Source organism: Micropterus salmoides, unplaced genomic scaffold, assembly GCF_014851395.1.
Source record: "Micropterus salmoides isolate LMB-PRFRI ecotype aquatic unplaced genomic scaffold, ASM1485139v1 Ms_hic_scaffold_10, whole genome shotgun sequence".
NCBI classification, from domain to species: domain Eukaryota; kingdom Metazoa; phylum Chordata; class Actinopteri; order Centrarchiformes; family Centrarchidae; genus Micropterus; species Micropterus salmoides.
The window spans coordinates 33,164,193-33,191,701 of record NW_024040041.1 but is presented as its reverse complement, the minus strand read 5'-3'; the positions used below and the strand labels follow the sequence as shown (position 1 = coordinate 33,191,701).

Genomic DNA, 27,509 nt, shown 5'->3' with positions numbered 1-27,509 from the left:
AGAACGGTGTAAAGTAGTGAGCGTGCAGCTTGTAGAACGGTGTAAAGTAGTGAGCGTGCAGCTTGTAGAACGGTGTAAAGTAGTGAGCGTGCAGCTTGTAGAACGGTGTAAAGTAGTGAGCGTGCAGCTTGTAGAACAGTGTAAAGTAGTGAACGTGCAGCTTGTAGAACAGTGTAAAGTAGTGAGCGTGCAGCTTGTAGAACAGTGTAAAGTAGTGAGCGTGCAGCTTGTAGAACAGTGTAAAGTAGTGAGCGTGCAGCTTGTAGAACAGTGTAAAGTAGTGAGCGTGCAGCTTGTAGAACAGTGTAAAGTAGTGAGCGTGCAGCTTGTATAACAGTGTAAAGTAGTGAACGTGCAGCTTGTAGAACAGTGTAAAGTAGTGAGCGTGCAGGAAACACTGAGGAAAATGCTCATGTACTTGTTCGGTGTTTGGAAATTTTTTTCATTATTTTCGTTTCTGCTTCAGCCAAGATTTTTATTTTGGTGCATCCCTACTAAAAACAAACCATAACTGTGTCTTTTATTTGAGTCTAAATGATTCATGGAGGCCGCTGAGATCTGTAAATGATCTGTGGACGTCTCGTTGACTGATGTAGCCTCTCCGTGGCCTCCCTGTCTGACTGTCGGTTTTGTTCGTGGTGCGAGGGACTAAGAAAAGGGGGCCCTGTTGAGGGCCAAGGGGCCAGCAGGAGGTCAGTCTTCATCGGGCAGAAAACCTCTCACCTGTCACAGGACCGTCCACACGGCCGGCGCGGTCAGCGACCTCTGACCTCTGCAGGATAAATGAAGGAGAGTCAGGAGGTGAAGAGCTGAGCGATGGGATGACGAAGCTGACAGTGATGGGACAGACAACAACTTTAACTCAGGGACAAAATGCAAAACTTAAAGCTAAAATAAGAAATATATGAATGTACGAGTGAAGATAAATCAACGTTTAAAATCCCCAAAATCTGAGTAACAAGTTAATTTAATAACTTTTAACTTGACGGCTCCCGACTCCAGTCCCCTAACACCCACCCCCTCACATATCTGCGCCAATCAGACACAAGAAACCTGAAATGAACGCCTCTCACCCGTGTGTTACGCGATTTTAGATCCCTAGGTACAGCGGGGACCAATTTAAGTGCGACACACAACAAAAAACAACGCTGATCCGTTGTTGGATAACTCAAAAAGCTATTGTATGGCGATATCGTACCGAATGTGGCGGGTGTTAATTTCCAGCCCTGGCTATGACGCTTAACAATATTTACCACGTGTTTAATGTCCAGTGACTTATTAATACTTCCGTGAAACGCCTGTCGCTAAACCAGAGCTTACAGTCTTGTACGCCGTTTTGGGACACTTGTCGATGAGGGCGTGTTGTTGTGGCGTCATGTACAGGATTACAAGTTGGAAACTGGTATTCACGGTAACTTCCACATGGCACGAAGGCATCTCCGTGTCGGTGGCAGGTGTAGCGGAGGAGGTCGACCTCCGTCTCTACGCTGTCATGGTGTATATGTCTCCTCGGCCAGCTGACAGGCCCGTCCTGCTCCCTCAGGGACTTCATGCAGAGCGTCACATGACCCCCGCCCATTGTTCTCCGCCTCAACACGCCCAATCCGTCACCTCAAACGTTACGCGAGAGCCTTTTCACCGTCGTCACAGCCGACACTGTTGTATGTTTAGGATCCTTCCCCAGGAACACAAATATTTAAACTTTCTCTCATGAAAAACAGAATACTGAGACGTCGACAGCCTCTTTTCCATATTTCAGGACCTTTCCTCTGGTGTGACCCGAACTCTCTCCTCCTGACATCTGGTGCTTCAGGATTTACCCCCACGCCCGACTGCTATCACCCAAATCACAAGGAGCTCCCAGCTGGTGCCCGGCCGGGATTAAAAGGAATTATAGCACTGTGGGGGGGCGAAGGGGGGGTCCAGCTCTGTTTATCAGATGCTGAGGCATCTCATTCCCAAAGCGCTGCTGTTTACTGTCAGCACACTGTGACTGAACTGCTCATTCAGCCACGACTTAACGGACTCATGGCATCAATTCACTTCTGAGCAGGGCTGCAACTGGGGCTGGGCGATAAAACGATGATGATAATTATCACGACATGTTCGATAAATGTTTGGTTTAATTCATTTGAATCACGTAATTTTTGGACTGAAAAAAGATTTTAAATAATTTCACTCTTTGCACATTTTAACGATTGTTGACATTGTCAATTAATCTGTCGGTTATCTTCTCGATTAATCCATTAGTTGTTTGGTCTATGTAAGGAGTCCAAGATGGCGTCTTCAAAGGTCTCGTTTTGTCCACAACCCAAAGATGTTTTGTTTACTGTCCTAGAGGAGGAAAGAAACCAGAAAATATTTACATTTAAGGTGTGAATATGTTCTGGGTGGTTCGGTTATCTGGTTAGGGCGCCTCCCTATTAGGGAGGTGTTCCAGGCAGGTCCAGGTGGGAGGAGGCCTCAGGGAAGACCCAAGACAAGGTGGGGCTGGGAGCACCTGGAGCTGGTTAATGTGGCTCGGGAAAGGGAGGTATGGGGGTCGGCTTGAGTTACCTTACAACCGAAATGTTTACATTTTCTTATTTCTGACCATTCGATAAACAAATTAAAACCTCAACATGGAGGAGTAAAGGTATAAATGAGTGTATTAATAAAGATTATAACATTAAATAGAAAGTAAAATGTTAGTATAATAATTACACGTTACGCTTTATTTGGTTAATCTGCCTTCTAGATAGTTTTAAGTTGAGAATCAGTTCTTTCACAAATAAAACCATTTTCTGATATTTTTCTGACACCACTGTGGTTAATGTTTGTTTATTCATTATAATTTCAGATAATAGTACAGGCTACTACAGCTTACCATTAGTAGCCTATAATATTATATTATATTCAGTCATTAAATTATTGTGCAAGAAAGTTGCCCTACATGGTGCTTAGACTCTCATTTGTTTATGCAGAGTACTAACTAAAAAAAACGTGCACACAGAACAACGAGTTCAACATTTCTAAACTTTGCTGTGGCGCCTCAGCCACAAAATTGACGCACACGGCTACATGAACGGCTCCCGATCTCCCTGTGAAGATCAACAGGTGAGCATCACGCCAGGTGACTTCTGGAAGTCGAGACGTTGTATTTAAGTTCATGTTCTGCTCGCTCAGCAGCTGTTTCACAAATGGCCATTAAAAACATTCAAAGAGGATTTTTTTTTTCAATTCTGATCATTTTGGCGCTGGCGATCTTCCTTTGGCGCTCGCTAAAACCTCTTTGGGGGGAAAAGCCTGCAAGTTGTTGCGGTCACAGTTAAATTTGTGGGGAGGTGTTCGTCAGGGTGCGGCGTAGATTCGACGCAGAAGTATAAATTGGCCTTTCCATGTCCCGCTGGTTGGGACTCAGCGGTTTAAGAGCGTGTTGGGGTTGGACGACGTCTGCAAAATTTCCATCGGATGATGGGGGATAGATTCTGGAAATACCTTCAGAAGATGGCGTTGTATTTCTTTTTGGTCAGAACGGATGATAAGCTCTGAGACTTGATAGTGAACACTACTCGTGATAAAGCTTGTTTTATTTCAGCAGCCTCATGAACGTTCATCTTCTTCACTGCTTTACTCTAGAAAAGCTTGGAACTAATATTCTAATTTAAAGTGTATTTAAAAGGACAGAAACTGCGGCCGATATTTAAACATTTAAACCACAAACAAAAGCAAATCAGAGCCCCCGCGGTCTTTAACATCTCCATCTGTCTTTTTTAACCAAAGTGTGCCACAGGAGGTTTTCTTATTGACCCAGTGGAGTGATGTTTTGTGCTGAAGCTCATCAGCGTCCCATAATAGGAGCCTCGTAAACCTGTCGTCTCTCTGGGGAAAGCCGTTGAGAACCGAAACAAAACAGCGAGCGGCGTGCTGGAGACGCCTCTGCCGCCGGGGGAGGGGGGCGGGAGGCGAACGCCCACGCTGGATGTTACTCTGCACACGATCGCTCAGACTGAATCCCTCTCATGTTTTATTCATCAGTTTGAGTTCAAACTCGCCTCAGCCGATCATCCCCCTACAAAGGTTTGTTACGGAGCGTTTTACTCTGCAGCTCCTCTCCGTCTTCCAAGAACTGTCCCCTTTCACCTGGAAGACTCTTCTGCAGACCCAGGCGTGGAGAAACTCTCTCTCCCTCAGAGTGGGTTTGAGAGGTAGATTTAAATAAAATATAACACTGTTTAATGTATATTAAATGGTGTAAAACAACAATTAAAAGTGACAGAAGTGTTGCACATCAGTCTTGGTACAGTGTAAAAGTATAAAGTACACATTTCATGCAGCTATCAGGTCTGTTCATTTTATATACTAAAACTGCGTCTTTAATGTGCATGCATCAGTGATGTTGGAGGTCGAGTTGCTGCTCCTCTCCGTGTGACCGCTGAAACACAATGAACATATCTTTCAAATATTATATCGCTGCTATAATTTGAAATAAATTGGAAAGATCGTTTCATAAATTGATTAGATGATGAACTATGTTGATTAGTGATTTTTGCGTTCAGCTTTTTAGTACAAAATTACAAACATTTATTGATTCCAGCTTCCAGATTTGATGCTTTTCTTTGTCGTACGTGATAGTAAAGTGAATATCTTTGGGTTTTGGGCTGTTGGTCGGACACCACAAGACATTATAATTTCATATAATAGTAAAGCCTACTATTTTACCACTAGTTGAATATTAAACCCAGTTACAGCTGTTTAAATTTATTTATTTAATCCTTTTGCAAGAAAACTGCTCTACATTGGTCTCTAATGTGTTAATGCTAAGAACTAACTTGTCAGTAATCATATTGTTCAACATTTAATGATTTGCTGTAGCACGTCAAACCTTTTTTAATGTCCCATCCTGGCTGTGATTGGTCGATTGATGAAACTTACAGGCAACATTAAATGGCCAGCAAGCCAAACCCAAACCTTCCTTATCTTCTGTCTTACTGCTTCACCTGCTGCCGTCGTCTCTCTGTCTCTGTCAGAGGGCAACAGGCCGAATTCTGCGCGCCTGCCGAGAATCGCACGCACCTCGCGGGTTGTAACGCTAATTCATGCTGAGAAAAGAGGTGGATGCAAATCTCGGCAAGTAGCCTCCAACATCTGTTCTGCCGACTTCTGCAGTTTTCTGTCCAAAAACAGTGGCCGTTTGTGTCAACAGAGACCCTCTGGCGGGCCGCCATCTTGGTGAGATCGGCTGAGCTGATAAGTTTCATTTCTGTCGTCAGATTGAAGTAGAGAAGAAGAGTTTGCTTTGGCGGCGGCGGACTTTATCGGCCTCTGCTGGCGACCCGTAGGAGCTACACAGACATGCAGGATAGCAATCGATCCGTCTCTTTGATACGAAGAGAAAGAGCCCACTTACAGCTGTGGCCTGTAAAGCATGGGAGTGATTTTGGTCATAGGAATATTCACTGTTTTTATCAATATTTCAATGTTTTGGAAGCTTTATGTTACTCGGAACGTGGTTGTATGGAGAGAAATAATGTTTTGAAGATAAATCTCAATAAAAGTGAACATATAAACAGTAAATATGGCCAAAACATGGAAATCACCTGGTATATTTTTGAAAGAGGATGAAAATATCATATTTTTTCATCTCGGTGTTGTCTGTAAATGTACAGTGGATTTATATTCCTCAGCTTCTGACCTTTCAAAGGAGACCAGAATTATGCGTCTAGGCCGAACGGTTGAGGAGATTATTACTGATTTATTTTGGGATTGTTATTTTAGGTGTTTTTCCTGGAAATAGGTGCCGGGGTAATTCATGTGGTTAAAAGCAGTTTTTGGAGTTTCATGCAATTCTTAGCAGGCGTGCAAAACTCGGCATAATAGCGGTGCTCCAGTGGCGCGTCCGACTATGTTTTGACTACTTTGGCGGGGAGGTGGGGGGGGAGGTTACGGTAGGTTGTTGTCTTAAAAGTTACTCGCACACTGCTTATGAATAATTTTTCTGATTGCACGTAGGCCCATATGTTTGTGGAGCCACAGGCGAGAGCCCGGTGTGGGCGGAGATAATGAGCAGACTGCAGCGCACACGCTGAGAAGAGAGCGTCACACACGCCTTTTCTGTTTTATTAAATCTCACACTTTTTGCGGTTATGTAATCGCACATGACGACATCGCGATTAGATTAATTGTGCAGCCCTATTTCTTGAGATTGAACTATATCAGCCAGTATAGCGTTAAACAAACCAAAGGTTGTGAGTAGTATGATCTTACAACGAGATCGCAGTCATCAAGCTTTCTGACATCATGTTGTGTCTGTCTGACCTCCTGCAGCTCCCAACACGTGAGGAGGAGGAAATGCATCATGCAGACAATCTTTTTGGCCAGCTCAGAGTGATTCGTACTCTGAGACGCTTGATAAACGCAAACCAACTTCTGCAAACTTGTGTCTTTCGCCAGAACATAATTTGCTGCAGCATTGTTTTTTTTGTTTTGTATTTCTCGCTGTCGGACGTCTCGGCTTTCCCGCTGACAAAAGGGGAATAACTGAGTCACTTGACAGGCCTCGTATGTAACTGGAACACATTCAGAGATTCACTGTTTCCTTGTTCCTGATTAAAACCCAGAGACGGGATGTTTCCTTTTACGTAACGGTTACTCTCTCTGCTCTGAGAAAAGGTCAAGCAAACACAGAGGACTGTTTGTTCAGCCAATCAGTCGCTTCTTACTGCGAGCGCTGAAGAAGTTTAGCAGGACTCTCTTCTCAAAACACCAACCTATAAACCGAGGGCATAATGAGGAGGGACGTTTGCTCTCTCCTCCAGACAGCCCCGATTTGACGGACAGTGTTAAAACCTCTCAGACGCTCTGTGAGATTCTGTGTTTGAGCTGATAGTGTTTGACTGTCAACTCTGCTGTTGGAGTGTTAAATGTTTAATTGGTCCACCAGACAGACTGGTTGCCTGCAGGTTTGAAAGTAGGCAGACCTCTGAAAGGGGAAACAAAGGTCTTGTGTGTTTGTGTGCAGGGACTGAGGGGCCTCACAGGAGCTTTTGGCTGTCAGGGGGCCAGTCCTGACTCTAACGTGACGGGAAGGAGAAAGTTAAGAAAATGAAGGAGGTCTTACTTTGAATTGTCGGCTTGTTATCATCAAGCACAGGAATCAGTCTGAAAGTTAAACTCAGATTAAAGAAGGTTAATTTAACTAGTCCAACTTCAGAGAAAGTTAAACAGATTAAAACCAGACTAATCTCAGAGAAACTTAATCTCAGATTAAAGAAAGTTAATTTAACTAGTCCAACTTCAGAGAAAGTTAAACAGATTAAAACCAGAATAATCTCAGAGAAACTTAATCTCAGATTAAAGAAAGTTAATTTAACTAGTCCAACTTCAGAGAAAGTTAAACAGATTAAAACCAGACTAATCTCAGAGAAACTTAATCTCATATTAAAGAAAGTTAATTTAACTAGTCCAACTTCAGAGAAAGTTAAACAGATTAAAACCAGACTAATCTCAGAGAAACTTAATCTCATATTAAAGAAAGTTAATTTAACTAGTCCAACTTCAGAGAAAGTTAAACAGATTAAAACCAGAATAATCTCAGAGAAACTTAATCTCAGATTAAAGAAAGTTAATTTAACTAGTCCAACTTCAGAGAAAGTTAAACAGATTAAAACCAGAATAATCTCAGAGAAACTTAATCTCAGATTAAAACCAGTCCTACACCAGAGAAACTTAATCTCAGATTAAAGAAGGTTAATTTAACTAGTCCAATTTAAGAGAAACTTAATTTCAGAATAAAACCAGATTTACGTCAGAGAAAGTAAATCTCATATTAAAAGCAGTCCTACTTCAGAGAAACTTAATCTCAGATTAAAAGCAGTCCTACTTCAGAGAAACTTAATCTCAGATTAAAAGCAGTCCTACTTCAGAGAAACTTAATCTCAGATTAAAAGCAGTCCTACATCAGAAAGTTAAACTAGGACTAAACTATAGTCCAAGCATAAGATGAAGGCATAGTTTTCCCGAGCCTTACTGGTTCTGTACTTCCCGCTTCGCCTTCTCCAGCCGAGGGAGTAAAACTTTCCCTCCTAGTTGTAAAAGTTTCTGAACACCGGGCCTGACTCTGAGCTTAACTAATTCACCCACGCAGGAGTTTTAGTTCTGGTTCAATCAGCCTCTGGGACGTCTGCTGACCTGCTGCTGAACTGCTCTCTGCTGCTGATAGTTAGCTGTCTTCCTGTTATTGCCACCTTCTCTATTATAATTAGATCAGCCTCTTCCAAAATAACCCGGCTGTGAGCGCGCTCGCAGCGGCCTCTCCGCGCTCTTTACACAGACTTTGAAATAAAAACCAGACGAGAGTGAATCTGGTTCGAGGCTACATCCTGTGTGCGTGTTGCGTGTAATGTGTAGTGGGTTTGCAGCAGAGTAATGGCTGCTGGTGTTTCTCTTTATGCGGCGGGTTATGTAATGGATGTTCTGCACTCGCCTCTCCTGTAGCTCAGATGTCACATGACTGAACAACTGTGAGGTTACAGGATGTGGCTTTTACATGAAATGACAGTGGATGCGTCTCGTGTCAAAGTCCTGCCGGGTGTCACGGACTGTAAACACCTGTAATGATAATTCTGCTCCTCTGCAGCTGGACGGGCTTTTATTGACAAATTTTATTGACTTTCTCCGGGATCGACTGATAAAGTCCTGGACTTTATTTCATTTTCACAGACCACCCAAACGAATCATAACTGCTCTGTCAGGCTGCTGTCGCGGTTTGGCAGATTATTTTCACGATTGGGTCAAAAGAAATTGTGAAAAATCATCACAATATCCCAGACTCTTCATTTTCTATCATAACTAACAAAAATAACCGCAGTCTTTTAGATTCAACAAGATGAAACCAGCACATGTTTCAGCTTTTTGCTTACAGGAATGACTGAACTGATTAACCGGTTATCAAAACTAATTGTTGCAGCTCTAGCGTTCATAATATAGCTCTTTGTTTTTCTGAGTCTTGAATCTTAATACTCTTTGAGCACCAGCTGAAATTTGTCCAAACTGGTATCCCAAAGGTTTCTTTTAACTTTTTATTCAACCCTGATGTATCAGGAGGTTTGACTTGTTTTGTTACGTGAAAATAAAAGCGTTCAAATACGTTTATATTTGCCAATAAAACAAATGTTCTATAAATGTTTCATTTAATTCGTTCGGGTTACGAACGAATCGGCACTTTTTTATTATTTATATTTTATTTTGTTGAGGAAAACGTTATTTAACAGATTTTTATCAGAATAATTTTCAATGTTCTGCTGTGATCCACTGTTTGTCATCAAGTGTTTGTTCTGACCAGAAAGAAAAGTTTAAAACCACCAATTAACTTTCACTCAGGAGCAAAAATCAGCCTGTCGAAGGAAATTTAGTTTCTGTGACGTCTCAGATTTTGTGTTTTTCCCTCTGTTATATCACATTAAACTGAATCCCAGAAACAAAAATTTTGAAGACGTCACCTTGGACTATTTTCTTTTATAAACCAAACAATTACTTGATAATAGGGCAGGGCAATAAAACAATAATGATTATTATCGCAATATAATTTTCCTCTATAACAAAATAACAAATGTTTGATTTAAATCATTTGAGTCACAAACGAATCAGCACTTAATTTTTCTTATAAGATCTTAATTTTATTGAGGAAAACTTGTTGAAAACAGATTTTATCATTAATAGTTCTGCTGTTTGGCATCAAGTGTTTGTTCTGACATGAAAGAAAAGTTTAAAACCACAATTAACTTTCACTCTGGAGCAAAAATCTGAATTTAAACCTGAAAGAAATAATGATTTGACTTTAATCCTGATAACATTTTTAGCTGATTCACCCATCTCCAGTTAAGAGCACAAAATAAAACAATAAAATCTGAGTATGTGACACCTGATATAAAAGGTATTAGAAGCAAACAACCCAATCAATAATAAATTATCCCAAACTAAATGTTGTGGTTCTGCGTGTGCATTTATTTGTATATTATTTTTATGTGCACAGAAATGTGCATCTTGTTGTTTTCTCTGGGCTCAGATCAGTAGAAAGAGTTTTACATTTGTAAAATAATATTCAGAGTCAAGCTAGTCACCACTGAACATACTGATTTAAAATGATATTTTATTTATAAAAGAATGAGAATTCATATGAAGTGGAGCACGAATAAAGAGAGTTGCCTCCTACTGTTCAGTCTGTCATCTACGGAGCCAGAAGACGTCTCTTCATATTCTTTTTGAAACATTCGTGAAGGCGTAGAAAAGATTTGTAGATCTTAAAGTGGCTATAAATGTTGTGCATAAATGAACAGTTTGGTTACATAATACAGCCTCGCTTCTGCTGCAAAAATACATTTTTTATACACCTACTAAGGTGATAACTTGCAGCCTGGGAACTCATTTCTGAATGTCATTTTTTTACAAATCTTTCTTGCCTTTATTTTAAGCTAATAAATCTGTTAAATGTTCTTTCCTGTTCGAACCTGCTGCAGATGAATCCCTTCATGACAGCACAATACCCAGAATGCTCTTTGGCGATGTCTGTAAACTGTAAAGTGTTTCTCTTTGGGTTAAAAGTTCACTTGTTTTCTCGTTTTGTGCTGTTAGAGAGTCTTCTGTCTGACTTACGATTTGATTTAAGCTGCGTATGAAGAACGTTTCCCACCGCCGAGCGCGACTGGAATTCAGAGAGCAGTCATTTGGGTCAGAATTGTGGTAAGAAGCTAAAAAAGGAGTTATTTTCTCTCAGAAAACTTGGCCTGTGCATATTAAAGTATGTGAGGGAGCAGCTTCAGACTGACGGAGGGCTTTAAGATCGATGCAGTTTGAGGCTCAGCAGCTCAGCGTGACGTCTGACTCGCAGCTGTGGACTCGAACGCTAGAAGTTTCAGTTGTTTTTTTTTCCCCCTGATAAATCCCCAGAGCTGCATCTGTGCCAGCCATTGTCCGAGCAGCAGAGAGCGTTTGAATGCAGAGGGAAGAATAGAGGCGGTGATGTCATGGCGTTGGTATGCGGACCCCATCGCAGCACCTTCGATCCCCCTTTCTGAGGCTGGAATTTGACTCCAGTGAGATTTCGGCGTGCAGAGAGTTTCCTGAAGAGAGAGAAAGGCGAGCGTGGCCTCGTGGGCGCTGTCTGCAGACTCTCGCTGCTCTTTTTCCCAGCCAGGCTTTAAGACCACTTCAAACAGAATCTCGCTCAAAGGCAGGAGAAGAAGAAGAGCTTGAGATTCTGTGGTGCGAATGTGGAAATGAAGAAGAGAGAGGAAACTTCACATGTCCTAAATTTTTGTGGTGCATTTTTATGTTTACAAAGTTTTCTTTGTGTTTGCACCCTGATTTCAGGCGTTATTAAGAGTAGAGCTGAAACAATTAATCCTTTTATCATTTAGCAGATAATTTATTCACTGCTTCAGTCATTTATTGTGCAAAAATGCCAAATATTCACTGGGTCAAGCTTCACAAATATCTCAGAGAGTCTGTTTTTCCCTGTTTTCTGTCACAGGAAACTGAACATTTTTGGGGTTTTGGACTGTTGGTCGGACAAAACAAGACATTTGAAGATTATTATTATGTAATTTTTCCAAATTTTCTGACATTTCATAAATATAAACTATTAGTTGAGAAAATAATGACGAAAATCATTGAAAAGCAGTTGAAATTAAATCACTTACCTCCAGATTCCACTAGCTTTTGCTACATGAGATTAATTTCACTTTAATTAATCTCACGTCTGCCTATAAACAAGAGCCTCTGAAGACCGGTGTTTCGGTCCAACGAGTGACCCTGCTAACTGGCGACTTACAGTAGAGAGCCTAAGTCACTCGCTTCTGCTTCCGGCCCATGGGACCTTATTTTGGGAAAAATATGTACAGTAGTCAACAGCGAGAGACAACTTATCTTTTTATCCTGTTAGAATTGAGCCCTGAATTACACATATGATGTTTGTCCATCAATAAAGTTGCAGTTTGATGAACTACATTTCTTGTCTCGCACAATATACGTCACCGACATGTTAGCGCGGTAATGCTAGCTAACGTTCATTGCTGTCTTGCTGCTAGCTATGTTCCACGCAGAAATATATCTCACCTGATGTGTTTAATCCAACAACTTCCGGTCCTTTTATCACATCATCCTGTCTTAAGTTTTTTGACGTTAGCTTCAGTAACGTTAGCTTCAGTCATTGACAGATACAGTTACGACATCATATACGTAAATTTTGAAGGAAGGGGAGGGACTTAGGCTTAGTTTTTTCTAGGCTGGCTGGTTCATCTACGTGACATGTTTCAGCCTTCAAAGACAAACAGGTGTATTCAGAACATTTATTAGAGATGGATATTCACAGGAAGAGCATTCCCATCTCCCACAGAAAACTCTGCTCTGAACTGATAAGAGGTCGTTTGTAGTCCAGCTGCTTCCCTTTCATCCCTGTGACGTCACAGGGACGAAAGCTAAATGCGCCTCATATCCACACTGAGCTGCAGCACACAGCTCTCCTCTCCCTTCCAAACACTAGCTACCCTCCAGGCAGTCAGTGGACAGAAAGTTGTTCCTGTGATGTAGAGACAGAGCTCAGTTAAAACTTTATGGATACAGATTAATAACTCACCGCTCTGAAACTCTCGCTCCAGTCCGTGTTGCCGAGCCGGTCGGCAAAACACGTACGGCTGAACCCGAGCTGTTTACCGGCTTCTCGCTGACCCGCCCTTCTCTGCTTCTGATTGGCTAGTAGTCCTAAACTAGGAACTGAGCATGTGCAACTCCCAACAAAGATCATTTAGAGACAAGATGTATCACTCCATAGCTAAAACGAAGCCTTCAACACAGGCTGAAAAGAAGAGCTGCAGCAATGTGCAGTATGACAAAAATATTAAACCATGTAAACCTGCTCTGGTACAACCTCTAAATAAGATTCTGAACCTGAAAGTGATACTTACCACCTCTTTAATATTCCTCAATACAACTCTACAGGGAAAGCCTGTAACGCCAAAGATGGTCTTTCGTTACTGCACAGAACTTTTACGTTTAGTGCAGAGTGACGTCTGAAAAACATCCCGCAAATCTCTGCTGTCATTGCCAGTAACTAACATACCGTCTGAGTTTAACTCGGAGCTAAAACACTACAAACATTACAAACCGTTTCTTAACCGAACATCAAGAGGAAGATTTAGATAACAGCCGACTTTAATGCTGCACTTTTTCCTGCTCGACAGCCTGTAAACATGAAAAACTGCCGTCTAAAAGTAACATGACTTTTTATAGACGTGCTGATTGTGCGGTTTGTTGACGCTTCTTGTTTTCTCCTCTGAGGGATTGCTGATGAATCAGGTCCATAAATCTGTTTCCTTTTTCCCTCCCTGAAGCGCTAACGTTAGCTAACATGACAGGCAGGGACACAGTGGTGATGAATGAAAGAAGATGTCTCTCAGTGCAGCAGGTCAAACACATAAATCAGAAGTTTGTGGCAAAATGTTTTCTGGATGTATGCAGGTCATTTGTTCACATTATAGTTTAGTTTCATCACAGTTTTTGTGATCAAACATGGCTTTTATTTAGTTCTAGTCCTGTTCGTGGTGATGAAATGAAAGTGGTCCGTGCTGCCGTGAACATGTCAGCTCATCTCTGTTACTGTAAGCGGAGGCTTGGTCCGTCGCACCCAGGCTGACCGGTCACATGCTGGAGGGTGGAGGGTCCTGTGACTGTCCAGAAAGATGAAGGTTTGTCCATTATGAGCGGAGGAACGGGTGTGGAGCTGAGCTCACATCCACCCTGAACAATAAGTGCGGAGTGCTGGGCCATTTCTTGTTTTAAGTTCAGATAGGAACAGGAACACTAAACACGGCCGTCCCACCCAGAGTTTTACAGGGAAAACAAAACTTTAAAGGCCAAACAGAACGCAGATTCTTCTGTCTGTTGGAGGCCTTTTGTTGCACATGTGACATGTGCAACAAAAGGTTTGAGAATTTGAGAATTAAAAGTTAAAACATACTGTAAAGTCATAACTCTTGTTAGATTCAAACATACCGCTGCGTAGTTAAAGCCAACAGCACCTTGTGTTTATGCCGGTTTTTGCTCTTTAACTACAAATCATGGATGCTTTTGAATGAGTGCTACACATTTTTTGATTCCTGGTGTGTTTGCCTTCCTGTTTCAGGCGCCCGTTGGCTTCTAGTCATTTTTGTATGACGCAATTTGCGGACTTTTCAGACTTCACAGGGAACATCAAATCTGCATTATCTGCAGCTTAATTGGAAAAAAGGCTTTGATGATGTTCACTGTAATGGATCACACAATGTTAGCAGGTTTCAATGGTCTGTTAATTGATAAAATGAATGGAAGTCAATGGATGTCTGGATTGTTTGAAACATGGGCAGCTGTAGTCCATCGTATGTGGACTAAAACATGGCTGTTAAAGAGACACTGAACCAACAACCTATCAAGCGCTTGCTGTCTTTTTGTTTGGATCAGTCACGATAATCAATAATCAACTTTATTGGCCACGTACAGTTTTACACACACAGTACGATGCATGTGGAGTTAGTTCTCTTAGGAGCAGCCGTTGTGCAGCCTTGCTCTTGGTTCGTGCTGGACTCAAACCAGGCCAGGTCCCCCCAAGGACTGAGCTAATAATTATTGGATATCTTGTGTTCCTCATGGAAAGGATTAGTGATGTTATAACATAACACTCTTTTGTTACTCGCGTCTCTTTTAATGGAGCTCCAGTGTCACTGTAATTAAAGTGGTTTCGAGGAAACTCCCAAAGTATTTACAGGATATGATATCTGCGTTTTGGGACCAGCACCAAAGCTTTACCTTGTAGAATAATTGCCTTTTTTATTTTTATTTTTTTTCATTTAACAAATTTGAAATGTCTGAACACAAGCAGGCATTTTTATATTAAGGAAAACAAAAAGCATTTATTTTAATTACAATGACATGTGCTTTGAGACTAACTATGTATATATGTACGTTTTGTCCTCCCTTATGTCTTTGTGGTGAAGGTTATCGTGACTGTATGGTATTAAGAAACAATAAATCCCCATGTGGATGAGTGTTACAGGATTAGGTTGTTAAAAGAAAAGACTCCCACGTGTCTGACCCACTCATTCATCAGGAGCTTTTAGAGCAAATGTCCTCCAGAGAAACTGAAAGGTTTGTTTTATTTTTCCAATACAGCTGCTGTCTGCTGGAACAACAAGACTGTCATTAACAAGCTGCTGCCGTAATGTCAGTATTTACCTTCCACACGGGTGTCGGACCCCGACGCCACACCGTCAACTGTCCATTAGCTCCGGTCAGGTCCTGACCTACAGCCAGACATATTCGTGAGGCGTTCTGGCCAAAAGGCTGCAGACGGTATAATAGAAGTGGCCGTAGCCGCCGTGACGACACCCGTTGGTTTGTGGACTACCCCTTTGAAGCCTTTAGTTTGATATTTTAGCCGTCACCATCTTGGTTTTTTGGGACTGGACATCAGGCGTCGTTTTGATTTTAATCGTTCCGTTTTTTCCTTTCGATTCCGGTTGTTTGAGGATTCAAAACAGGTCACATGCTTATTTCAAAGAGAAATTTTTATTTTGATTCAATGGCGATTTACGGTTTTGTGCTGGCATTTTTCACGCTCTGCTGCTAAGGTGGGAGGAGTTTCTGGTTTAACATCAGCAGCAGTTAACAAGTCTGCTACTAGCGTTAGCAACTTGCGTCCATTTATCTAAAAAATACATTACGGTAACGTTGTTGTTCACCACAATTTTAGCAGTTTGGTCACGCAACTTGTTTCACTACAATTTCATTTAAAGTTCCCTGATTGCGACTGTTAGCTCGGGCTCATGGCCAAAAATGTTATCATGATAAAAACATTTCATAGCATTCGATATCGATAATTATCAGGATAAATGTCAAATCATTATTTCTCTCGAGTGAAAATTGAAGAAACCACATTGTTAATTATGCTGTTAAACTTTTCTTTATGGTCAAAATGGGACAAACACCAAACAGCGGATCACTTCCCAAATCTGAGGGAGAGCATTCAAAACAATTATGATAAAATCTTTTTTAGCTATATGATTAGTAAATCTTTTTTCAGTCCCTGTTCCTCAACAAAATAAATATTTTTATAGAAAAATTAAGTTTTTGATTCAAATGAATGAAACCAAATATTTATTGATGATGTAATGTTGTTGCTGAGGATAATTATATCGTGATAATTATCATTATTGTTTTATTGCCCAGCCCTAGTTCCAAGTTGGAACCTGTTCTCGATGCCCATTCCTACAGTACGTGACCATATTTGGTTAGCAAGCAACTGTGATAGTAGCCTCGATGCTAATTTTGGCTAGCGACAAACAAGCTTAAAACAAAATAGAATTACCGGGAAAATGGACATGCGATTCCTTATAAGCCTTGTCAGTCAGCTTGTAGCCCCGCCCTAAAGCCTCCCCTGCTTCCTGGTCTCTGTTCCTCTAAATGGGACCATAATTTACTAAATGAACATCACGCTGTGTTGAAGAAGACTTGAAACTAGCGACTGAGACCAGAAACTCATCAGGAAAGTGTTTACTGAGGGAATCAGCTGACAAGTAGAAACAGTTTCTCACAGACTTCTATACAATCACACTTCTTTCTGCAGCCGCTGGAGTCGCCCCCTGCTGGCCGCTGGAGAGGACGCAGGTTTAAGGTTCTTCAGCACTGGCTTCACTTTGCAGACCCGGAGCTTCAAACCCGTCTCTGCTTCCTCATCAGGGTCTGTTGACTCTGGTCTGTTTATCTTCTCCAAGTCTCGCCGGCTTTGTTTACCCTCAGATACAAACAGCAGACACTGAAACCTGTTAAAAGTAAAGGCTTTCTAGATGCGAACAGCTCGTCACTTGGTGCTAGGGAGGAAGCAGCTCCAACACGACGAAGCGATAAAATTGTAACGACAGTTTTATCTGCAACAACTTTGAGCGGAAATTCTCTGGTTTCTGTTTTATATCTAAGGAAACTGAATATCTTTGGATCAAAACAACACATGTAAAGACGTCACTGTTTTCTTAGATTATATAATACAAACAATTAATGATTGATGGTATCCAGTCATTAATCTGGTGATACATTAGTCTGCTATCCTCCCAGTATCGTCTCATCACTCAGCTGAACAGAGCAGGTTGTAGCCGAAAGTAGAGGAAATGATCGGCAGTTTGAGACCATTAACACAGATTTATGGAAGTTCTGCTGTCTGCTGGAGAAGATGTGAAACATTCAGTGAACTCAGATCAGCTCCTGTATCGCTGTGTCTAATAATACCCACACAGGATCTGCCTAACAGGTCCCAGCTGTGGTGGTGCTTCTGTTTTACACACATACTTATGACACATTTTTAACAGCAGGAATTTCTTCTCCCACAGCCAGAGAAAACATTCTCTCACTCCCACGACTTCTGGCCTTGTTTTTATTCTGGAGTTAAACGTCCTCGTATCTCAGCTCATTTATCTGCACGGCGTTTCCAGCTGGAGGCTTCAGCCTCAAGCGGATTCTCCTCGGGTGGTGTGGGGGATGTGACTCTGCCGGTCAGTTCCGCAGCTGCCCGTTCGTGTCAGCTCGACCCTCAGATCCAAGTCCTCCTCCTCGCCCTGACCGCCGTGACTTCATGAACGTGTAGTGACAGTTAACTGCAAGCAGGAGAAACAACATGAGACCTGCTTCTTCCCAGAAACTTTGTCAGTCTTTGGCACGAGGTTCTATTTGTGTTGTATTTTACATACCGAGATGTTGCAAATGTACGTAATTTAAGCGAGGCGGACTTCTGTTCTGTTCAAAGCAGCAGTCGGTAACAAATTGAACAAGCAAAGCAAAACCTTCCACGTCTCTCTCTGATGCTCGTATCACTCTGCGAACCACCAAACCCTCAAGAAGGGGCTGGCTGGCTCGTCTGTGAGAAGGAGGTTAAGCTAGCCGCACCTACATTTGAAGTGCACACGTATTCCAGCCTTTACGGTAAAGTGAAGCGGCCCAGAGCGAGCTGACGGGCAGGTTAGAGACTTTATCCTGTCAGTTTGTCTCTTTAGTATGAAGAGAGGCTGTGAAGTCTTCATGTTACAACATTATTTATCAAACCAGGTCGGACTGGATGAATTTAACGCGAGGAGGAAACACATGTGACAACGTCCGGTTTTCAAAATAAGGCGTCTGTACAGGATGGAAATAAGATTAACTGGATTATATTCACAGAAAGTATAAAACATGTTACATGTGTCCATTAAAAGTAAATGTACACATGTAATTTACTTTACCCGGACCCCCCCCCCCCACCATAGTTTCTCCACATCCTGCAGGACACACTGAGGAAAAAGCTCATTTTGACTTTTTAATTTATGCAGTGGGGGAAAAAAAAGAGGCAAAAATGTGAATGTACTTGTAATTTGAATATTATTTATATTTATATAAAATATTTTTCAAGAATTCTCATTTCGCTGCATCCCTATTTTTGCATATTCACATTAAGCATTATGCAGGAGTGCATTCCCCCCTGTGATTGGTCCACATCTACCTATGGACACTTAGGAAATTCCTGCGTTTCTCATTCTGGGGAATCCGATTTCACGAACTCTTAATTAAACACAAAATAAAGCACTGCTGCAAAGACGTTCTCGCGCTTCTAATTTGTAGGCACAGTCACTTAAGATGAAGTGATTATGTGAGTAACTTTTTTAACACCAGCCCCTGTACATATAATTTTGTTTTGCCGCTATCAAAGTAATCTGGCGCCGGGACGTGTTCTGTACTTCACGCTGTTGTCGGCAGAGGAGGGACATATTATAAATCACTGCATAATATTTGAAGTCCGTAATGTTATAAGTTACGCTGACGGCATGTCATGGAAAAATAATACCGGATATAACATTATTACAAACATTACAACTTTCTCTTATCTGACTCTCTTTTAACTAAATGGTTAACGGATTAACTGAGAAAATAACAGCAGGAACAGCTGAGCAGTCTGGTGCAGGTGTCGGTTGTTGACGCTGATCCTGGGTCAGTGGTCTGTGTGTGTTTCTGGGCAGGACGTTTGAAAGTGTGTGTTTGTGTAGAAGTGTGTGTTGTGGAGGTGTCGGGCTGTAACCTGGCCGTGACTCTGTGCTGACGGAGGGGGGGGGGGGCTGTGTTGACAAAGGCTCTCGAGTCGTAGAACAGCTCTCAGGAACAAAGCCAGGACCCGGAGCAGGGCCCCTTCTACACTTCCTTTCCCAACACTATTGTTCCACAGAGCGGGAGCATTGTGTTGCTTCAGAACACCCCCCCCCCCGATGTGGTCTGACTTACTGACCCCTCTCACGTTGTGAGGTTCTAATCATCTCTCAGATGGTCTCTCTGCTTTTCCCACCTCGTGGGCACCCTTGTTCGGTCCGGTTGACCTGAACCGGCGTGTTTACCCCCGTTGATGCGGATTGTTTGCGTCAACCGATCTCCGGTCCTCCTCAAAGTGGTGGTCTCGGACTGCCGTCATTTCATTTCTGTTGTGAACACCATTCGAACAATCTCAGGAACCGAAATCGGCCCCCGTAATCTCGTCATTGTGGGGTGCAGTGAATGCTGGAGCCTCCAGGGGGCGATAATACAGTTTTTACTTTTAGCTTCGGAGATAAAAGGTAAAATATCTGCTCATTATAGATCAGTAAACCCATTAACTCTTTCAGTCCACTAGAGCTGCAGTTAGTGATTTGAAATAAGATTTACTGTTTTGATGATTGAGTAATTGTGCAAGTACTTTTTAAACAAACGTGGTGTTTCCAGGTTCCTAAATGCTGCTTTTGTTGGTCTTTTATACATAATGTCAGTTTGCATATTTCTCGTCGCTGAAACGATCAGTCCATCGAAAGGTTACAAAATAAGGATTTTAATAATCTACAAATCATTATGTCAGTTTCTTGATAAATATTCCAACACTCTCAGTTTCCAGCCTCTCACACGTGAGGATTTGTTGCTTGGTTTGTCATGTAAAGTGGTAAATGAATATCTTTAGGGGTTTGATTCAAGGTTCTGCAATCAGCACTTCTTCACTCTTTTTTTGTCAGGTCATGAACTGAACGATGAGTCAGCCCTGTAGCCCGGCGGCGGCTGAGCCCAGCGCCTCCCCGGTGCTTTGTTAGCGCCACATTTATCAGCTGGCTGATAACGCAGACGTCACACACACACAACAGAGCCGATAAGACCGGCCTCACTCCTCCGTCAGCGTCCTAACGCAGCCCGAAAGACACCGCCTGACGCTCCGCAGGCTCGACGGGAATGTAAACAGCACATTGACCCTTACAAGCCGACTATCAGCGGTAAATCTGAGATCTTTGTTACACTGCAGAGTTTAAAACAAAGTGAATAAGTGTGTAAAAATAAAGTTTTACAGGAGACGAAAAGCCAAACCTCGGCATGTGTTCTGTTTACTGAGGTTTAGTTTCAGCAGAGGACGGAAAAGATTCAACATCTTTCTGTGAAGCACTCGCATATCAGGAGCAAGACATCTAAAAGGAGAAGTTAAGTTACTCTTGAGGCACAAGTTGACCGTTTAAAATCCGCAGATTATCTTCTCGATGAATGGATTAGTCGTTGAGTCTTGTGAGAAAACATCCAGTTATATTTTCCAGTTTATTATCATGCGAGACAATGAAACGTTGCAAAACTATTAATCGATTATTAAAATAAATCGACTTATCTACTGATGGTTGGAGCTCTGAAAGATTAAAACATATTTGAGGCTGTTAAAGGTACAAAACTCAAACATTTGCACATCAAGAGAACGGCATTTCAGTAGAGTAAGAGCTTAAATACTTTTTGCCAGCAACTTTTTTGATGATTTAATTATTTGTTTGAGTAAACAAACGTGAGAATTTTATGCTTTTATACATTATGGCTGAAACGATCAGTCCAATAATTGATTATTCCATCAAAAGGGAAAAAAAGACTCATTTGGATCATTTCCAAGATAAAGTTCTCAGTTTCCAGCCTCTCAAATGTGAGAATATGTTGCTTGGTTTGTCAGATAAAGAAGTAAATGAATATCTTTGGCAAAACAGGTTTCTTCACTCTTTTTCTGTCTCGTCGTCTTTTTTATTTTTAATCAAGAATCGGCTTTAAAATCAATAATCGATCCTGAATTGAGCGGCGAGATAAAGTTCCCCCCCACGCAGATCGTATCAGACTCCCTGTTTTTATTTCTCCGTCCTCTCGTGTGGAGCCTCAGACCCTTTGATGCGTCTCGCGCCGCTCGCTGATAGGAAAAGGTGCAGTCTCAGGAAATGAGCAGTTGCTCGCTAACAAAGAGAAGAGGAAGTGTCCGTGATGGGCTTTCCCTTCAGCAGGTCCAGCTGTCTGCAGAGCTTTCTGTCAGTGCAGTTGGAACTTTAACCACTCCGGTGATCCAGTAAATCCTTCGTTTAATCATTTATTGGGGAAGTTTTACAGTTGGTCTTTGTTTGCTGAAAAGTGTGTGAAGACGTTCTGAGCGTATTGAACCAGCAGACAAACGGGACGCTTTGTTTTTGCTGCGACTGTCTGATACTGAGAGCCCTGCAGAGAGTGAACTGATAAATCCAGTCTGTATTTGCATCTGTGTGATTGTGGTCCAGACTTGTTGGGGGGAGGTTGGAGCAGCTCCCGTCTCTTCCCGCGGTTCATCTCTGTCCAAACACGACTCTGAGCCCGGAGGACAGAGCGAAAGGACAAACCCTCCGGGCCGTCGTCCTCGTCCAAGAGACGACAGATAAGACGGGAGAAGAAGCTAATCTTCATCTCTGCCCGCTGCCGTCACCGTCCTCACTCAGCCGGCAGATAAGAGACAGACGAGTCCTGCTCTGGACAAACGCTTCCACAGCTTCCTTTGTTTCTGCGCCAGCCTCTCCGAAGGCCGGCGGCGGCGGCGGCGGCGGCGGTGGGGGGGAGGAGATGGTGGTTGGTGCCCACGTCTCCCTCCGAGACCTCCCAATCTGCAGACCTGCAGCATCAAACAAGCCCACTATCTCTAAGTAACACAATCACACAGCCCGATAGTTTTCATTATCAATTCATACTTTTTATATAAAAACAATTTCAGATATCCAGTTTCACAAAGCGGAGACAAATATTTACAGGTTTGAGTGACGCCTCGCAGATAATCAGTTTATAAGACATTTGAGAAGCTGGCGGTTCTCTTGTTGTTTGTTCAGTACACGAACAAAAGCTACAGCAGCAACATGCTCATTTACGTGCTGTTAACAGCCTCCAATCTTTTCACCAGACGTTGAACCAGCTCAGGCCCGGCGCCGCGATGAAGTGGCGAGGGGGCAGCTAAAAATGGCGAGGGGGCAGATCTTCGTATATGGTAGAACAGTAGGTTTATCATCCTGCTATGCCAGTTTCTGCATTTGTTTTCACCCTGCGGATGGCAAAATAGCAGCATTTTAACTGGATGCAAACAATTCCTTACTTTCCCTAATGTTTTAAACACAGCTGAATTAAATGCAGCATTCAATTTAGAAAAACAGCGCGGCGTTGCAGTGTTCTTATAGGCTACTGTTCTACTTGTTTTGTTCTGACCCCATCGGGCATCCAGACCAGTGCGCGAACAAAAGTTTTAAAGTAAAGCATTTATTGTTAAGAAATAACAATTCTAGGAGTGAGTAAAAATGTATAATCAGTTCTTTGGCTAAACAAGCCTACACAGCAGCGGTGTAAAATGATATAGGTTGCCCAGTGGATAGCACTGTGGCCTCACAGCTAGAAGGTCCCGGGTTTGAACCCCCGATTGCCCCGAGACTTTCTGCGTGGGTGCTCAGGAACAAAAACATGTGAGGGTTAGTCACTCAATAGATGACCGTTGTTTTCTTTGCTGGTGAGTGAAGTAAGTCTGTCAGCCTTTTGCATATTTTACCATATTATCTGGCGGCTGGTGCTAATTTAGCAGCGTTTGTTTGTGAGAGTAAAGGAGCTTTATGGACTGCTAAATTTCTGCTGACATCCCTATAATCTAATAATTATTGGTGAGAACTTGCTGCTTCCCCCGTGTCTTCTATTGAATCTCGTTGTAGTTTTGGACAAAGCGAGACGTTTGAGAACGTCACCTTCGGCTTTCGTGACCCATTGAAAATAAGCGTCAGCTGCAGCCCGGTACTGAACCCTCTAGATTTCTCTTTATTGGAACCAGTGGGCCAAAACCATAATAAACAAAAGATCTGAGTCAACATGTGGAGGGGGGGTGGAGGCCTAGAGAGGCTGAGAACAGACGGTAAACAGACCACGAGGTGAGATTCTTCTGGCAAAGGCTGCTGAACCTCAACGAAACAACAATGTTTGTTTGTTATTAATGTTCCGCTCTGCAGCTTTCCTTATTAACAGATGAAGAAGTGTTTTGTTCCTTCAAAAGTAGAAGGTGTGTTTGTATTTAGACTCCAACATGTAATCTGCTTCAGCGCTGTGGAGCGGTCTGACCTCTGCTGTGCTTCAGGGAGCAGTTTCTGACTGGAAGTCTGCTGTGGTGTGTTCGGACGACGGCCAGTTTTCATGAAGGAGAACTTTATATTTAGTGCAGAGCTGCTGCTCGGTCTCCACGCTTCACCACAATGAGAGGAGAGGAGCTGCCGTGTCGTCCCCCTTTTGTTTATTGCTTTGTCCCGAGAAACAAAGAGATGTGCGAGGCGTTTTCCAGCAGACGTGTAATCATACATTTGATACTCGCAGCGGTCGTCTAATTTAAGCTGGTAGAATTTTTTTTAATTTTTTTTTTACAGCACTTTCAGCCTGAGACTCCGCTCCACGAGCCCGATCCCGACGAGACCTCTCAAATGTGCAGACTCCTGCAAAACCTCCTCTTGTTGCATTCTTGTGGCAGCAGATCCACGGGACGTTAAACTCTCAGCTGAAATCCCAGCAAACGCCAGCTCTGCTCCGGGCCTCTCTCCGCCACGCTCCATAAACGGCATTAAAAATAACTTTGAACAAATGTGCAGCAGATGATGACAGCCTGTAGACGATGGCGTTGGCTACAGTATTTAGCATCAGACCGTTTCCTGTTGGAGGTCAGCGTGCCCGAGAGTTTGATATTTATTATTCAGATGGGGACAACAAGTGATCAGTAGTATCAGCAAAACAAAATAAGAATGCAAACTCATTGGCTCAGTTAATCGTGGTTTTGATTTTAGGTGAAATCGTCCGGCGCTTTTCAGACGGTCCCTAACTCCTCCTACAGCAACAGGAGCGTTGGACATTCAGCTGCAAACTGCATCGTCATCTTTGGTGATTTTGAGTCGACTTCACGCCGGTTTCCGTACATGACACCGAAGCTGCCGCTGCAGCTCCACTTGTCGCCATCTTCCACGTGTTGGTTCCACGCTACCTACAGTGCTGTAGAAAAACGAGTACAGTCATGTTTTCAGAATTATGGCATCGACTTGGTACAGAAGTATCGGTCTTTGTGACTTCCCTACTCCACACATATCTGATTTCTTATTATTTTAATACATATTTAATGACACAAATACATTCTTTGATGGCAAATACAATATACGTATGAAACCTTCCCACCTGCCCTGTTTTTCCTAAACCCTACTCAGTTTTGTGGGGTTTTAATTTTTGTATGACAGGAGTTTGACAGGTGAGGAGAAAGGAAGTGAAGAAACGAAGCTTCGGAGGTTTTTGTCGGCTTGACAGCCTTCTAGTTAGCACGCTATGAAGTGAAAGACTTTCAGTGAGAGGAGAGTTTTCTTGCTCTGTGTGTGTTCAGTGTCTGGGTTTTAATTTTTTGTTTTTATGCCTTGTGCTGATTTATTCACATTAATTATAAAATCCAGGTCATTATCAAAGCAGCGCTCCGATACCCAGAGGGAAAGCCTGCCGTGTTTCCCCGAGATCTTAAATACTTCAAAAGCTCTATTGTTGGGGGGGCTGAGGGGCCGGGTACAGCCATGTTTACAAGCCGATTAGAGGAGTGCTGCTGTCTGCTGGTCTGGGCTGTGGGTGGATTCAGTGTCTGGGATCTCTTTCCCATGCTTCCCTGCTGACTGACCTTTGACCCTCCTGTGGCTCTGACAGTAAACGCTCGCCGTGGCAGCGTCGCACTCACCTTCAGTTATGTGGACTTTAGTAACCCGCCCTGCTGCCTCTGTGATTCTTTTTCTCTGCCACGCTCATGCGAAGACCTTTTTAGGCACCAGTTTGCGTGTCACCTGTCCCTCCAGCAGAAATCCAGCTTCCTCTGATCCCCGAGTGTTGATTACACAAACCACGTTTCAGCAGAAAATCAGGGTACTGACAGTAACCGGGTTAGTAATTGTTAAAGTAATTTGCTACGTGACGCACTCGGCTGCACAGAACTCTGATTGTGTGGTGATTCAGAAGCAAGAGAGACTGAATGCAGCCTTCTGACTTCCAGCGCCGAGTCAGTGACCGTGGAATTATAATGACATGCTGATTAGACGCAGGTCGGCCCACCACTGCACCAAACAGAGCACGGGGCTGTCGGGGAAACTGCACAGTTTGAGAGCCTAAATGCCACAACATGCCAGCGCCCGGGAGTCCGAATGAGGCCATAGAGCTGCTTGTGGACGTCTCACTTGACGAGGTCGGAGACTTTGTCCAAACCGTGGGAGTCTGTGGCGGAAAGACCTGGAGGAGGAGAAGCAGCGAGGCCTTTTGTCTGGCAGCAGATCAAAGAGCTGTTGTTCTTCAGCGGACCGTCCTCTGACCTCGCCGAGGGAGTCAGACCCAGGTCAGAGGCTAATGAAGCTTCCTCAGGAGGTCCAGCAGAGAAAGACACGAAGGAGGATTTATGATCTGGTGAATAAAGTCTCAGCAGGAAACAAACAGATATCTCCTGTCTGCAGTGGAAAGAGAGAGTTCAGGAGCCTGAGGTGGACCCGGAGTCTCCGGTGGGTTCCTGCAGTCGCCTGCTGTCTGTGTTGTCCCGTCGTCCCGCAGGGCGTCTGCCGGTTAAACCCGCCACACAAACACTCCCTCTTTATTCTTAAAGCCATCACAAACGTTAGATGTTACGCATACTTTTACCAAGAACACTGACAGCAGGGACGCTGAGCTGCCTACGTGCAGATCTCAGATGGTGGCAGCATCACGTTTACACATTATTACTATACTGATAATAGGAAATGCACATTTACTCAGCGATAGTGCTGAATGTATGGCGGTTTTACTTGAGTATTTCCAGTTTCAGGCAAAAGTTCGGGACTCCTGGCGCCGCGGACTGGTTGCTGGGCCATTTTGGTCAATTCGATTAGCAGATTAGAACATCCTGAGTGAACAGACTGCAAATCAACAGGGCTTATCAGATCTGTCAGAGCTTTGTCTAGTCATTTACCTCAGCAACCGAACAGTAACGTTAGTCATTGATTAACTTTTCCAATCAATTTCTTTTTTTTATGTGATGAAGGAGATCTGTGTTTTCTACCAAGGCGTCCGTATATTTAATACTGTACTGGATCTCTGATTGGACGGTAGTCCATCCCTTCGCGCCATGAGAAAAAACTTGATCCCTTTTGAATTGTGCCCTGAATTACACGTTTGATATTTCTCAATTTCAAAGACAGCCTAATCTAAGTCAAGAAAGTCAAGTTTGAAGTAAACCTGTAAAAATACATAATTAGAAACACCACAAACCCAAAAGTCACGCATTTACCGCAGACTCTACAGAATTTCTTACCTTGAAATGATTTAAGAAACATAAACTATATTTTTAACATCTTATTTTCATAGGAATGAAGTTGTGTTTTTGCTGAATGTTGAATGGTTTTATACTGTAAATTTAAATGTACACATCAGCTAAATCTGACATTTAGACAGTAGGATACCGTTTATTTTAGGGTAAATACTTTCTGGTGGCTTTATGGTATTTTCCCTTTAATTTTTACCAAAATGTATGTAATGTAAATTCAGGGTAATTCAGTGTGTCTGCTATGGTGAAATACTATTTTGAATTTAATAGTCTTTTATTGTTGCTATTTTTAACGTAATTTCTAAAAACGTTTTTTGTTTGTTTGTTTTTTAGAGTGTAGCTGTTGAAAATGCTGCTTCATAGAAAAAATGGATTAACAGCGTTTTTTGTCTCGTGAACGTGACCGAGAACCTTCATTTGTCAGATATTTAAGATAGCTAAGAACTTTTTTTTACAATCAAAAGTGTCCAGAAATCGTAGCTACTAGCCTGCATCATGTTATAAATCGGCGTCGTCGTGTTAGATTAGAGATTTGTCGATACCAGGATGTAGGATTGGTTGGGACGCTGGTGGAGTGGGTGGGAAATATATCGAGGAGGCATTTAGCTGAAAACCTCTGGGCAATATATGTACAAACAAAAGCTGGAGTTTCCTTTTTTCAACTTCAAAATCAAAAGAAACGCAGACACATATCATTCCTGCCTGCGCTGTGATTGGTGGTTTCATCTGTATTGGCCTCCCTTTCGAGGAGGTTTTGTAAGACTCTTGATTCACAGACAAGAGGTTCCAGAGCGTCTTATGATGATCGTATATTAATGTTCTGTGTTGTTCTGTGTTT

The 27,509-nt window shown here is 42.6% G+C and overlaps 1 protein-coding gene across 5 annotated transcripts in view; it reads left to right on the top strand.

Moving 5' to 3' along the window:
• The window catches only part of LOC119895441 (caskin-2-like), a 96,194-nt gene that overhangs the window by 9,888 nt on the left and 58,797 nt on the right, over window positions 1-27,509 (top strand). The window lies entirely within an intron of this gene.